The 16390-nt window shown below is 40.1% G+C and overlaps 1 protein-coding gene across 2 annotated transcripts in view; it reads left to right on the top strand.

Moving 5' to 3' along the window:
* Positions 1-16390, top strand: part of SORCS1 (sortilin related VPS10 domain containing receptor 1) — a 556814-nt gene that overhangs the window by 455870 nt on the left and 84554 nt on the right. The gene's annotated exons all lie outside the window — the stretch shown is intronic.

Below are 16390 nucleotides of genomic sequence, written 5' to 3' on the forward strand. Positions count from 1 at the left end.
ATCACACGAGGCTACCTTTTACCTTCACAACATCCCTGTGTGGAAGGCCAAAGAAATATTTCCCATGTGCATTTCCTGTTTTATAGATGTGGAAACTTGAGGCAGAAAAGAAGCTCATTGACTTTTCAAGAGTATCCTAGTGTTAGTAGGAATGTGTTTCATTTTCTCTCTGTCCAGTCTTGACACATTGAAGACGTGCATTCTGATCTTTATAAATCTGGAATCAGAGTCTAAATTTTGTGTTCAGTGATCTGTGTTGTGGGGTCTATCCAATATTATTTAAGAAATACCATAAAAGGGAAACCATTCTGTGACTTTCCCACAACTGTAACTGATATTTATGGACTTAGAAAATAGTGTGTGGAACTTATTTGGATTCAAAAAAACTATTAAAAGACATTTTTGAGCCATATGGGGAAATGGACTGTGGTCTGGTGATTAGTGATATATTAATCAGGGTTTTCCAGAGATATGTTTTTCTATCTCCAATTGGAGATTTTATATATATATATATATATATATATATATATATATATAAATATATATATAATTAAAGAGATTTGTTATAAGGAATGGGAGCATCCAGCAATGGAGGTGGGCAAGTCCAAATCCTGACATCGCAGGGTGAGAGTTGGCAAGCTGGGGACCCAGGAGAACAGATGCTTTGTTTCCATCCCAGTCTGAACTGTGATGCTGAGCCAGGAAAGCTGATGGTGTAGTTCCTGTCTGAAGGTCAGCAGGGTCAAAACCCAGGAAGAGCTGATGTTTCCATCTGAGTATGAAGGCAGGAAGAAAGCCACTGTCCAGTTTGAAGGCAGTCAGGCAGGACAAATTTTCTCTTATTCAGAAGAGGGTTAGCATTTTTGTTTCATTTAGGCCTTCAGCTGATTGGAAGAGGCCCACCCACATTAGGGAGGGCAATCTGTTTTACTCAGTCTACTGATTTAAATGTTAATCTCATCCAAAAACACCCTCAGAGAAACACCCAGAATAATGTTTGACCAAATATCTGGCCATCCTGAGGCCCATGCAAGTTGACACATAAAATTGACCACCACAGGTGATACCAGGTTATATCTAAATCTAAATATTTCTATTATATTAACTAAATATATTATATATTTAGGTGTCATAATGATATTTTGGTTAGGCTCAAAAAAGAAACCTTATCTTTTAGAGATACATGATGTATGGCATTTGTTTTAAAATATTAGAAAAAGGGATGGGTTTAGTAAATTTTGAAGATAAGTTAATGAGGGCATGGGTATTTATGATACTATTTTCTCTCATTTGTGCATATTTAAGAATTCTGATATTGAAAAGTTAAAAAGAGAGGAAAGGAAGGAAGGAAGGGAAGGAGGGAGGGAGGGAGGGGGAGGGAAGAAGGGGTGGAAGGAGGGAAAGAGGGAGGGAGGGAGAGAGTAAGTACCTCACCAATAGACCAGCATTACTTGACAATTGCCCTTCTCATTTCTCATGCGAGCTGCAATACAGAGGAGAGGATGTTCATGTTTCCATTTATGTACTTTTGTATTTGAAATTTTAAAAGTTTTTTTAATTTTAAGAAATTACCAAAATAATATATACTACTCTCAGAGCATCTCACCCTAAGGGATTTTTGTTGAGTTATCACATCTGCTGGTTTCATCGGTTCCATTCAAACTGTTTGCAGAAGGAGGGAAAAAACATAGACACATACGTCAAATATTCTTATCTCTGATTGAATAAAGAAATAAGCTGTGATTTATTTGAAGAGAAACACAAAATCTGAGAAAAATACAAATAACATTTTTACAGCAATGGGTCGGTGAGGTCTTCAGCATCTAGCATCATGGGAGAAATTGAAAAGGGCTGGTGAAATAACTAAACTTAATGGTGAAGAAATGCCAAAGACAGGACTTTTATCACTTGCATGTGCCGGCATGTTTAGACATTGTAAAGGGCATTAGGAGCCCCTGAAGCTAATTTCAGAATTGATTTTTATTCACTGTCAGTCAGGGGAGTTATACTATCGTCTTTTTGGTATTAATGAGAGGAGACTGAAGTACAGAGGGGTCTGATTGTTCCAGATGCTACTCAAATCACTGTAATAAGGCAGAAGAAAGGCTGATGACCCCTCACTTTTCAGTTTATTGAGAATATATATGTATCTTAATTTTATAATTATATACATATATTTACACACACACACACACACACACACACACACACACACACACACACACATTTTTCAGCTACCCCTAAATAGGTTTCACCATTCCTTTGGTGAACTCAGTATGTGAAACCCAAATAAATCCTAACCTATATAAAATAAAACATCAGAGATGAATAATTTATAATATTCTATTCAATGGGATTTTTCATCTAGCCCTATAAAACTAACATTTCAATTAAAAAAGTGGTTCGGCAGTATGTGTCCAGGTATATAAATGTTTGTCGATGCAGTTATGTTTATTCATCACACAATCACAGATATTACTTCCTAGGGCTCCACCTCCACTCTCAGAAGGTTGTTCCTATCAGTGGGCATTACCTGAGAGCATCTGACCCTAAGGGATATTTCTTGAGTTACCACATCTGCTGGTTTCATCCATGCCATTTAAACTTTCTGCAGAAAAGCATCAGCATCAGTGAGCAAGTTTGTGTAAAAGGAACATATGATTAATACCAGTTATCAGCAGATAGGATGAACGCCCTGCTCTCAAAAGTAAGGGGCTCGCAGGTGGAAGAGTGACCACCTGCATAGCGCCGTATGGGCTAAGGTCGGGGACAGGGGTATCAATCGTAACCCCACAGATCAACATACTGTCTAAACTACACATTTGCATCAGGAATAGGAAGACCATTAGCTGGGACAGGGGCCTGAAATCACCCTCAAAGAAGGCCCCAATATCATCAAATTCCCATTTGCGGTGTCTGTAGCCAGCTCAAGAGTTGGCAAGAGAGAAAGTGTAGATGAAATTGAAAAAGGACTTTCTGCCCTTCTGAATACCACTCCAGTCCCTGACCCCAGATGTCACTTGGCTCTGTGTTGATTCAGTGGCATTTCATAAGCACAGATTCAGTCATCTGTTGTAGCTGCTACAATGCTGCCATTAAATATTTAGCTTTTCACTTACAGATGTTTAATTACAAAAAAATATACATGTTTTCTCTGTTTAAAAAGCCAATTTAGATTATCACCCCAGTCCTGGCCCCCTTTCCCACACAAGTGTGATCTAACACTTGTGCATGTTTGATATGCATGTTTCTAAACACTTCCCTTTGCATTTGTCAGTGAATAATTATGCCAAGAAAAAAATATACAAAATTAATTTTGTTGTTTTTATATGCAGTTTCCTGCTAGATATGTTGTTCTTCTAGTTCCCTTTTTCATTCAAAAACATAACTTAAACATCTTTCCAAGTCAGAGTATATAAGGCTACTCTCCATCTAATTTCTTTTTTTTTTTTTTTTTTTTTTGCGGTACGCGGGCCTCTCACTGCTGTGGCCTCTCCCGCTGCGGAGCACAGGCTCCGGACGCGCAGGCTCAGCGGCCATGGCTCACGGGCCCAGCCGCTCTGCGGCATGTGGGATCTTCCCGGACCGGGGCACGAACCCGTGTCCCCTGCATCGGCGGGCGGACTCTCAACCACTGCGCCACCAGGGAAGCCCCATCTAATTTCTTTTAACTCCCTAGGATTCAAGCACCTGGGATTATGTAGTCATCCCTTTCATGGACATTTTGGTCATTTCCTGTTTTGTGCTGCTATAAACAATGCTGCAGTTAGCGTTCTTACAACATAATAATTGTTATTAAAACCCTACAACAATAATTAGAGTCTCTTTGGCAATTGAAGGTCTTTCTGGTAGCTCCTAAAGCAAATTCCACCCAGTCAGCTGCTTACTTCTTAGAGTTGAGTATCCAGGCATTGCCAAATATCTCCCCCATTAAGGGTTGAAACACCAGCTTCCTGCCCACGCACTGCCTGTGAGTCCCACACATGGGAGATTCAGTTATATTAACTGCCATCCTCCTGTAAAACACGGACACCAATGGATTCTGTAAGGAAACACTGAGAGGAAGGGCAAGCAGGACTTACCAAGTTAAGAAGGTGTGAAGCAGGTTATTGTAGGCAAAGGAACAAGAGATGATCGAGGTGAAAAGGCCATGCCGGTAGTTTTCTCAAGGACAAGCCCTGACGTTTGTGCCTGGAAGTCTATAGAATTAAGGAGCCATTGGGCCCCGTTTTGAGTCCCTCCAATGCCTGTTTTAAGCCATCCACGAGCATCTCGGGTTGTCAGCACAGAATCTGTATTAGCTTCAGGCTGGGATGAAGTGCAGAGGAATCACAAGGGCAGGGTTGGTTTGAGAGTTCTTGCCTCCGTAGATTTCACTCACCAGGCACCTCACTTGCCTCACGCAATCTCTTACGGCAGGGCACAGACTGCAGCTATGCAATCAGAGCTTGAGCTGAACAGGTCTACTAAACAATCCTCCCTTGTCAATCAAGCTTAACAAGCAAATCTGCCAGTAGCACCTTTCTGCGAGTTTACTTGAAAGCATGTAGGTAAACCTTCCTTTTTTTTTTTTTTTTAAGGCCTCACTTTGTAAATGGTTATGGTTGCTCTCACAGTTAGTTTATTACCCTGGATATATAAACAGCGTTCTCAGGTTCACTCACTTCACTGTGATGGAAACATTCTAGCATTGGTTATTATTATTCCCAATAGAAGTGCTATTTCAAGGAGATGCCAAAATTGTTACCAGCTTCACTGTGTAGAAGTGAACAGGTGTGCAGTTTTTGTTTCAGTTCTTAGCAAAGTCTTAGAAAATAGAGTTGGAATAAGTATTGAAATAGGTACAGAATGTCCCTCTAGGTGGCTGTAGCCACCAGTCCTTAGGGCTTGGTCCAGTGGTCTCAAGTGTCCAATGTCCACACCACAGGACAGCGTGTGAGCATGCTTCTAACCACGTTCTCCCTGCCTCTTTTCACCCTTTCCTTCATGCCTTCCACAAGCCATTCCATGGAAAGCAAGGAGACTGGTAATGGGGCCTCAGCCTGTTGTGGGTACAGAGTGAACTCAAAGGGGGAATGTGTTGTTTGGTGAAAAACAGAGTTATTTTGGAATGAAACAAATTAAGAGTCTTAATCCAATCTCTGCCATTTACCTTTAGCAAGTGACTTCCTTTCTTTGAGATTTAGTTTCGTAACCTATAACATTTTGCTGTTTGCTTTTGGAGGTTGATTAAATATGATACTGTATATGAAGCATAGTGCCTAGCAGATAGTAGTCACTTTACAAAATGCAGATGCCATCACCAGCCTCTGGACTTTGGGAGTGAAGGGGTCCTCTGGAGTGAAGGTAAAAAGGGCGGGGAACCTTCCTTTTATTGTGTATCTATAGTCCAAACATTTACTTCATACTTAATAGTCATGACAGTACTGAGATCTAGGACACATTTAACCTAAGCCCTTGTTTGGTCATCGGTAAAACTGAAATAACAGCTTGTGTAGGCTCATAACGTCACATGATTAGTATCCACTGTACATCGAAACACACGTCGGCCCCCAGCACCACTCAAGGCAGATAACACGTGTACCTGATTAGTGAACGAGTCCCTTTTCTTCAAATAACATGAAATCAGTATTCATTTGTATATCCTCTGGCATTTAGTGCTGAAATAACCTCAAATTCATTCCTCTGTTTCTCCATCGATGACTATAAATATCTCAGTTTGCACATACAGAAGCCCAAGCTTATTTAGTTGTACTTATATATGGTTAAATCTTGTTGATGCTGTTTTGGATCCAGGGAACATGATACAAATTTAAGTTGCCAAATTAACTAGGATGTTGCTTGTTTCATGCCAACCGTAAAAGATTCTGTAAATATAAAATAAAGTAGACATTAGGCTGGTTTATTCTAAGAAGCCAAGATAATCTTCTCAAGGGACAGATTTCTTTTTGCTGTTAAGCCAGAGAGATTTCTAGATGTGTTTATAAAAAAGTGGGTATAGAAATTTTTGTCTGTGGAGTTTCTTTAGAGGAGCCATTAATCCCTCCCGAAAGAATGTGAATGTACAGTGACAGTTCTTATTGATCCTCAGGGTTAGTCTCTCAATATTCAATGGGAATATTTACTCATGAAGCTAAAAAAAAGATTTTAAAATAGTATTAATTCAGTATCTATATAAAAATACTTAGTAGGTCCAGGAAAAAATATATACACATAAAGTATAGCAAAATAGCAATCCCCATACTGTCAACACACATTTAGAATGTTTTAAAAATGCTTTCTGTATAAAGCAGAAACTAACACACCATTGTAAAGCAATTATACTCTAATAAAGGTGTTAAAAAAACAAATAAATAAAAATGCTTTCTAGAAACATATTCTTTTCTACATCAGCCATGAAAACATTTAGACCTTGGTTATCCTGCCACTGCGCTCTGGGGTTGCTATTTCCAGGGTCTCTTGGGGGCTGTGGTCATTTCCCAAGTGATCCCATTTCTGATCCTGACAGGAATCTTGCTGTTCAGTCTGATTTATTCAGCAAGATTTGTCACTGTGCATCACACAGAATAACTGGTCCTAAAAGTGGTGCATGTGTTTCAAGTCCACAGGAAGGAAATCACTTGCATTGTTTATAGACCCAGCACTGCAAGGGCCCAAGTGACTGTTTTCTTGGAACTCACCCATGCAGTCTCACAGCAAATGCTCCATAACTGTGGCTACAAAGTTGATTTTTCAGACTATCTTTCTTAGATGCATTTTCCCATATTGTTATGGGATGGCATTAGGGTTGTAATGAAGAAGGTGTATGTGGAGATCTGGTTCCTCACATCGCTGTCCTTGCCCACGTCAATGGTATTGACAATAGCAATCCTCATCCGCGTGGCATGGCATTATGGCAGGAGAGTTCCAAACTCAGTCCCAAGGCCCATAACCACTACTTGCCCCCTGTGTGAGCTTGGCAAGCCCTCTAAACTGCATCTCTTTTTTTTCTTATGTGCAAACAGAGGGATTCTGTTGGATGGTCTTTGAGATCCCTTCAGGTTCTGACATGTTCATGACCAATTTGAAATGATTCAGTATTAGGATTCCTCGGACTGCAGATGCTTAAAAGTAGGGAAATTTTCCTTCTGTAAATTTGTTGTACAGCTAGTTGACTCTAGCAGTGGATTCCATGAGCCATTCTTGTGATTTTCGATGCTGTCATTTAGTTTAACGTGGCCATATGTCTCACTTCATCAAGTTGGCATTCAGAATGAAGTTACATTCTATTTACTGTTCAAATTAAATGACTTGTGCTTCCATCCTGCTTAATGCAAGAGAAGTTTTCTCCCCTCGACCTAGTCTTCTGTCTGAGTAGAGTCCCCTAATCCCAAGGCCTGCTTACTCAGTTTAAGGGGAACGTCCTCAGAGCTATTGCCTTGAGGAGAGAAACTTGGAGAACATGCTTAGTCAGCCATGGAACCCTATTCTTTCTGAATGTTGGGGTTATGGCCGCTACGTAGGATTATTGTTGAAACATGAGCACATTGGATCTAGAAAGATTTTAAGTGCTAGCCATACACTGTCCCCAGAACCAGCTCCCTTCTCTGTCCCCAGGGCTTGCCCCATTTCCCGTTTCAAGTTAAGTGTCATTGTAACAAGGTGGTTTTCCCTTGAAAACAAAGACAGATAGTACAAGCCAAGATATTAAACTATTTAAATTTTTCTCGTGTGCACAAATGAAGGTCAACAGAGCTCAGTGGCAATAAGACCTACCTTGGCTATAAGAAAACCTAGAGTTCTAGCTCTTTCTTGGTCATTACATGTAACAACTACTGTGAAAAAAGAGGAGACATCATAGGAAAACATAATTTCTACACTGATTTTTTTTTTGTTGTTGTTGTTGTTGTTTGCGGCACGCGGGCCTCTCACTGTTGTGGCCTCTCCCGTTGCGGAGTACAGGCTCCGGACGCACAGGCTCAGCGGCCATGGCTCATGGGCCCAGCCGCTCCACGGCATGTGGGATCTTCCCGGACCGGGGCACGAACCCGTGTCCCCTGCATCGGCAGGCGGACTCTCAATCACTGTGCCACCAGGGAAGCCCTCTACACTGATTTTTAATGAAAGAATAGAAGCTTGACAGAGTAAAGACCATCCCAGGCGGAATGAACAACACAGGCAGAAGAAGACATGTAGACTTCAGCCTGGCCTGAGCTCAGGAAGCATGTCAGGAAGTGGAAAGATCTAAAGCTGAAAAAAAAAAATGCATTGAGGACAGATCATGGAGCTCTCCTTTAAACCTGAACTTTACCCTTTATGGGTAAGCCATAGGCAGTTTTGAATGATTTTAAGGAAGGAATTGATGTGGTCTGATTTGATCTTAAGATAATCTTGGCAGTAAGAGCATGGCTTCTATTTTCAGGGAACTTGCTGTACAAGAGCAAGCTAATATTTAAAACCTTAAATACTGACTTTTTACTACCTTTTGATATTTTAACATTTATTAAGATCTTGCAATGTGCCAGATTCGATGTTAAGTCCTTTTGAATGCATTATCTCATTTAATCCTCCCAAGAATTTTAGGGAAAGATTCTGTAATTATCCCTATTTTACATGCAGAGAACCCAAACATTAGAGTCTGGGTAAATTGCCCAAGTGTATCTAATGAGTAAGAGCCTGCATTTAAACTCAGACTATTTGGTTCCACAACACTAGTTTGAACCACCAGGGCAGTGATCTTTAATCCTGGCTGCACACTAGAATCACCAGGGGAACTTAAAAACAAAACACACTGATGCCCAGAATTCTCAAGTAAACCATAATTTCTGGGGTCAGGGTCTTGACATCACATACAGGGTTGTGATTGACTAAACTAGACTATATTGTCAACTTAGCATACACTGAATAGTCATAAACATCTATATCAAACATCTGTACCATAAACATCTGTACAAAATCATAAATTAAAAAAAGAACCACTGAATAGCAAAATCACAGGATATGAAGACTTCCAATGTTTTTTCCAGTTTTACTCTGACAAAGAAAAACTATGGCCTTCCTCTTTTTCTTAAGACTGGCAGGCAGCCAGAAGGAAGATCAAAGAGGGTAGGGGTAAAAAGGAAAAGGTGACAGAGGAGTATCAAGAAAGGAAGGAAGAGAGAAGCTGAAACTGGGGTTGTTGAAGTAACAAGACACTATCTACAGATGAACGGTCGGTAATATCAAAGGTATATTTGCAGAATGTTTCCTTTCAGTAATTGTACAAAGACTCCCTTGCCATTACAAAGCATTTTTATTCTTGGCAGATTGAAGAATGTTTTACTAACTAAATGCATCCCAGTAATATTCAGAGCTTAGGTCCAACATAATCATAAGTTGCCTTGTTATTACAGAGGTAAGCAGCCCCATTTAATAACATACTAAATGTATTATTCATTTATGTAACTCAGACCCAGGGATTGCTGCTGGGATGAAAATTGAACCATTCTGTAATGCAGATGTGTGCTTACTTGAGTAAATGAACTCTGTATTTCTGCACAATTTTCTTCTAAATTTCGGGGACTGGTCTGGTAGGGCTAATGTGATGCCATTTTCATCCAGGAAATAAAATGGTTTCAGAATGGTTTTTAATGAGCATTTTTTAAAAATTACCAACAGTCTTCTCTGTGGCAGAATCCCAGAGGGATGGATTCGTGCTTTGGGTTTAAGCAGGACTCCTGCTGCTGCAGGATTCCGGGAAGCCTGTGGCGATGATTTGTCAGAACAGCGACAAACAAAAGGAATGTTCTCTAGCTGATGATTCCACTGGTGATGGTGAGCCCATGCCTTCATAGCTGCTCACCAAGGTAGAGTCACAGGTGTGCTTGGATGCTAAGTGATTAAAAATTATAAGCTGCCTTTAATTTGCATAGTGCCACGCAGGGAGTTTCTGATGCACGTTTCTGATACACGCAGTGAGTTTAACTCACTGGGATGCCGTAATTACCGTGTGACATTGCTGGTCATTTTCTGCTACCATTGCTGGTAACAGAATGTCACCATTCTCCAGTGTCTGTACGGTATTTTTCTCCTTTCCTATCTGCGCTTATTTTCTTTCACATCAGCGTACAGTCATAAGCATCTACAATGGACTTTTCAAAATACCAGATGGGGTGATGTTCAAGATGCTCAGATAGGACAATGACCTATCAGAATGAGTAGGGATCTTAGTGCGGGAGCAGGGTTTGCGAGGTTTCCTGGTGTTCTAGGTATTAACCCATTTGCTTCTGGATTGCCAGGAGAAGCAGGGACTCCAAGGATAGGGGTCAGCATAGTTGGGTTGGTGGGTGAGATGCTTGAAGGGTTTCGGGCAGTGGTAAGACCCAACTGTTAGGCAGATATTTCCACATTTAACCTCGTACAGTCATCCCAGTGTGAACCTCCTGATTATCAGCCTTGCATGTCTGGGGCACAAGGATGCTCTCTAGGAGCTTAAAGTTCACAGTCACACAGGAAGAAAATCATAAAAGGCATAAATGACTCCTATCAAGTAAATCATAAGGATTCCTCTGAGAGCTTAGAGGACATATCTCACTCCAGTTAAAGAGGCAGTAGAGTGCAGTGGTAAAGAGTACATATATTCTAGAGACAAATTATCTAGGGTCCTAACTGTGTGGTCTTGAGAAAACTAGTTAAGTTCTATGAATCTTAATTTCATCTGTATATTGGGAATAATAATACTTTCGTTATTAGGGATATTCTGAAGGCAAATCACTCTCTAAATATGAACTTCTTATGATTTTACTATCATAGTCAGAAAAAGACAGGAGGTAAGCTGCCACTTAAAGTGTGGATAAGGGAGATTGGTTCAAGATGGCAGAGTAGAAGGACATGCTCTCACTCCCTCTGGTGAGAGCACCAGAATCACAACTAACTGCTGACCAGTCGTTGAAAGGAAGAGACTGGAACTCACCAAAAAAGATACCCCACATCCAAAGACAAAAGAGAAGCCACAGTGAGATGGTAGGAGGGGCACAATCACAATAAAATCAAATCCCATAACTGCTGGGTGGGTGACTCACAAACTGGAGAACACTTATACCACAGAAGTCCACCCACTGGAGTGAAGGTTCTGAGCCCCACGTCAGGCTTCCCAACCTGCACGTCCGGCAATGGGAGGAGGAATTCCTAGAGAATCAGACTTTGAAGGCTATCAGGATTTGATTGCAGGACTTTGACAGGACTGGGGGAAACAAAGACTCCACTCTTGGAGGGCACACACAAAGTAGTGTTCACATCGGGACCCAGGGGGAGGAGCAGTGACCCTATAGAAGAGTGAACTAGACCTACCTGCTAGTGTTGGAGGGTCTCCTGCAGAGGTGGGGGGTGGCTGTGTCTCACCGTGATGACAAGGGCACTGACAGCAGAAGTTCTGGGAAGTACGCCTTGCTTGAGCCCTCCCAGAGTCCGCCATTAGCCCCATCAAAGAGCCCAGGTAGGCTCCAGTGTTGGGTAGCCTCAGGCCAAACAACCAACAGGGAGTGAACCCAGCCCCAACCATCAGCAGACAAGTGGATTAAAGTTTTACTGAGCTCTGCCCACCAGAGCAACAGCCAGCTCTACCCAATACCAGTCCCTCCCATCAGGAAACTTGCTCAAGCATCTTAGATAGCCTCATCCACCAGAGGACAGACAGCAGAAGCAAGAAAAACTACAATCCTGCAGCCTGTGGAACAAAAACCACATTCACAGAGAGATAGACAAGATGAAAAGGCAGAGGGCTATGTACCAGATAAAGGAACAAGATAAAGCCCCAGAAGAACAACTAAAAGAAGTGGAGATAGGCAACCTTCCAGAAAAAGAATTCAGAATAATGATACTGAAGATGATCCAGGACCTCAGAAAAAAGAATGGAGGCAAAGACAGAGAAGATGCAAGAAATGTGTAACAACACCTAGAAGAATTAAAGAACAAACAAACAGATGAACAATACAATAACTGAAATGAAAACTACACTAGAAGGAATCAAGAGCAGAATAAATGAGGCAGAAGAACGGATAAGTGACCTGAAAGACAGAATGGTGGAATTCGCTGCTGTGGAACAGAATAAAGAAAAAAGAATGAAAAGAAATGAAGACAGCCTAGTAGACCTCTGGGACAACGTTAAAGGCAACAGCATTCACATTATAGGGGGCCCCAGAAGGAGAAGAGAGAGAGAAAGGACCTGAAAAAATATTTGAAGAGATTATAGTCGAAAACTTCCCTAACATGGGAAAGGAAATAGCCACCCAAATCCAGGACATGCACAGAGTCCCATACAGGGTAAACCCAAGGAAAACACACCAAGACACTTAGTAATCAAATTGGAAAAAATTAAAAACAAAGAAAAATTATTGAAAGCAGCAAGGGAAAAACGACAAATAACATACAAGGGAACTCCCATAAGGTTAACAGCTGATTTCTCAGCAGAAACTCTACAAGCCAGAAGGGAGTGGCATAACATATTTAAAGTGATGAAAGGGAAGAACCTACAACAACGATTACTCTACCTGGCAAGGATCTCATTCAGATTCAATAGAGAAAACAGTTACAGACAAGCAAAAGCAAAGAGAATTCAGCACCACCAAACCAGCTCTACAACAAATGCTAAAGGAACTTCTCTAAGTAGGAAACACAAGAGAAGAACAGGACCTACAAAAACAAATCCAAAACAGTTAAGAAAATGATAATAGGGACATACATATCAATAATTATCTTAAACATGAATGGATTAAATGCTCCAACCAAAAGGCACAGGCTCGCTGAATGGATACAAAAAAAAACCCCATATGTATGCTGTCTACAACAGACCCACTTCAGACCTATGGACACATACAGACTGAAAGTGAGGGGATAGAGAAAGATATTCCATGCAAATGGAAATCAAAAGAAAGCTGGAGGAGTGATACTCATATCAGATAAAATAGACTTTAAGATAAAGAATGTTGCAAAAGACAAGGAAGGACACTACATAATGATCAAGGGATCAGTCCAAGATGATATAACAATTCTAAATATATATGCACCCAACGTTGGAGCACCTCAATACATAAGGCAACTGCTAACACCTGTAAAAGAGGAAATCAACAGTAACACAATAATAGTGGGGAACTTTAACACCTCACTTACACCAATGGACAGATGATCCAAACAGAAAATTAATAAGGAAACACAAGCTTTACATAACACAATAGACCAGATAGATTTAATTGATATTTATAGGACATTCGATCCAAAAAACAGCAGATTACACTTTCTTCTCAAGTGCACATGGAACATTCTCCAGGATAGATCACATCTTGGGTCACAAATCAAGCCTAAGTAAATTTAAGAAAATTGAAATCATATCAGGCATCTCTTCTGACTACAACACTATGAGATTAGAAATCAGTTACAGGGAAAAAAACGTAAAAAACACAGACACATGGAGGCTAAACTATACATTACTAAATAGCCAAGAGATCACTGAAGAAATCAAAGAGGAAATCAAAAAATCCCTAGAGACAAATGACAATGAAAACACCATGATCCAAAACCTATGAGATGCAGCAAAAGCAGCTCTAAGAGGGAAGTTTATAGCAATACAAGCCTACCTCCAGAAACAAGAAAAATCTCAAATAAACAATCTAACCTTACACCTAAAAAACTAGAGAAAGAAGAACAAACAAAACCCAAAGTTAGCAGAAGGAAAGAAATCATAAAGATCAGAGCAGAAATAAATGAACTAGAAACAAAGAAAACAATAGCAAAGATCAATAAAACTAAAAGCTAGTTCTTTGAGAAGATAAACAAGGTAGATAAACCATTAGCCAGACTCATCAAGAAAAAAAGGGAGAAGACTCAAATCAATAGAATTAGAAATGAAAAAGGACAAGTAACAACTGACACTGCAGAAATACAAAGGATCATGAGAGATTACTACAAGCAACTATATGCCAATAAAATGGGCAACCTGGAAGAAATGGACAAATTCTTAGAAAAGCGCAACCTTCTGAGACTGAACTAGGAAGAAATAGAAAATATAAACAGACCAATCGCAAGCACTGAAATTGAGATGATTAAAAATCTTCCAACAAAAAAAAGCCCAGGACCAGATGGCTTCACAGGCGAATTCTCTCAAACATTTAGAGAAGAATTAACACCTCTCCTTCTCAAACTCTTCCAAAATATAGCAGAGGGAGGAACACTCCCAGACTCATTCTACGAGGCCACCATCACCCTGATACCAAAGCCAGACAAAGATGTCACAAAGAAAGAAAACTACAGACCAATATCACTGATGAACATAGTTGCAAAAATCCTCAACAAAATGCTAGCAAACAGAATCCAACAACACATTAAAAGGATCATACTGCATGATCAAGTGAGATTTATCCCAGGGATGCAAGGGTTCTTCAATATACGCAAATCAATCAATGTGATACACCATATTAACAAACTGAAGAATAAAAACCATATGATCATCTCAATAGATGCAGAAAAAGCTTTTGACAAAATTCAACACCCACTTATGATACAAACTCTCCAGAAAATGGGCATAGAGGGAACCTACCTCAACATAATAAAGGCCATATATGACAAACCCACAGCAAACATCATTCTCAATGGTGAAAAACTGAAAGCATTTCCTCTAAGATCAGGAACAAGACAAGGATGTCCACTCTCACCAGTATTATTCAACGTAGTTCTGGAAGTCCTAGCCATGGTAATCAGAGAAGAAAAAGAAATTAAAAAATACAAATTGTAAAAGAAGAAGTAAACCTGTCACTGTTTGCAGATGACATGATACTATACATAGAGAATCCTAAAGATGCCACCAGAAAACTACTAGAGCTAACCAATGAATTTAATAAAGTTTCAGGATACAAGATTATTGCACAGAAATCTCTTGCATTTCTATACAGTAATGATGATAAATCTGAAAGAAAAATTAAGGAAACACTCCCATTTACCATTGTAACCAAAAGAATAAAATACCTAAGAATAAACCTACCTAGGGAGACTAAAGAACTGTATGCAGAAAACTATAAGACACTGATGAAAGAAATTAAAGATGATACAAATAGATGGAGAGATATACCGTGTTCTTGGATTGGAAGAATCAGTATGGTGAAAATGACTCTACTACCCAAAGCAATCTACAGATTCATTGCAATCCCTATCAAATTATCAATGGCATTTTTTACAGAACTAGAACAAAAAATCTTAAAATTTGTATGGAGACACAGAAGACACCGAATAGCCAAAGCAGTCTTGAGGGAAAAAAATAGAGCTGGAAGAATCAGACTCCTTGACTTCAGACTATACTACAAAGCTACAGTAATCAAGACAATATGGTCCTGGCATAAAAACAAATATAGCTCAATGGAACATGATAGAAAGCCCAAAGATAAACCCACGCACCTATGGTCAACTAGTCTATCACAAAGGAGGCAAGGGTATACAATGGAGAAAAGACAGTCTCTTCAATAAGTGGTGCTGGGAAAACTGGATAGCTACATGTAAAAGAATGAAATTAGAACACTCCCTAACACCATACACAAAAATAAACTCAAAATGGATTAGAGACCTAAATGTAAGACCGGACACTCTAAAACTGTTAGAGGAAAACATAGGAAGAACACTCTTTGACATAAATCACAGCAAGATCTTTTTTGACCCACCTCCTAGAGTAATGATAATGAGAACAAAAATAAACAAATAGGACCTAATGAAACTTAAAAGCTTTTACACAGCAAAGGAAACTGCAAACAATATGAAAAGACAACCCTCAGAATGGGAGAAAATATTTGCAAATGAATCAGCAGACAAAGGATTAATCTCCCAAGTATATAAACAGCTCATGCAGCTCAATATTAAAAAAACAAGCAACCCAATCCAAAAATGGGCAGAAGACCTAAACAGACATTTCTCCAAAGAAGACATACAGATGACCAAGAAGCACATGAAAAGCTGCTCAACATCACTAATTATTAGAGAAATGCAAATCAAAACTACAATGAGGTATCACCTCACACCAGTTAGAATGGCCATCATCAGAAAATCTACAAACAACAAATGCTGGAGAGGGTGTGGGGAAAAGGGAACCCTCTTGCACTGTTGGTGGGAATGTAAATTGATACAGCCACTATGGAGAACAGTATGGAGGTTCCTTAAAAAACTAAAAATTGGGGCTTCCCTGGTGGTGCAGTGGTTGAGAGTCCGCCTGCCGATGCAGGGGACGCTGGTTCGTGCCCCTGTCTGGGAAGATCCCACATGCCGTGGAGCGGCTAGGCCTGTGAGCCATGGCCGCTGAGCCTGCGCGTCCCTAGCCTGTGCTCCGCAACGGGAGAGGCCACAACAGTGAGAGACCCGTGTACCCAAAAAAAAAAAAAAAAACACCTAAAAATTGAAT

This window comes from Tursiops truncatus, chromosome 16 (assembly GCF_011762595.2).
Source record: "Tursiops truncatus isolate mTurTru1 chromosome 16, mTurTru1.mat.Y, whole genome shotgun sequence".
NCBI lineage: Eukaryota > Metazoa > Chordata > Mammalia > Artiodactyla > Delphinidae > Tursiops > Tursiops truncatus.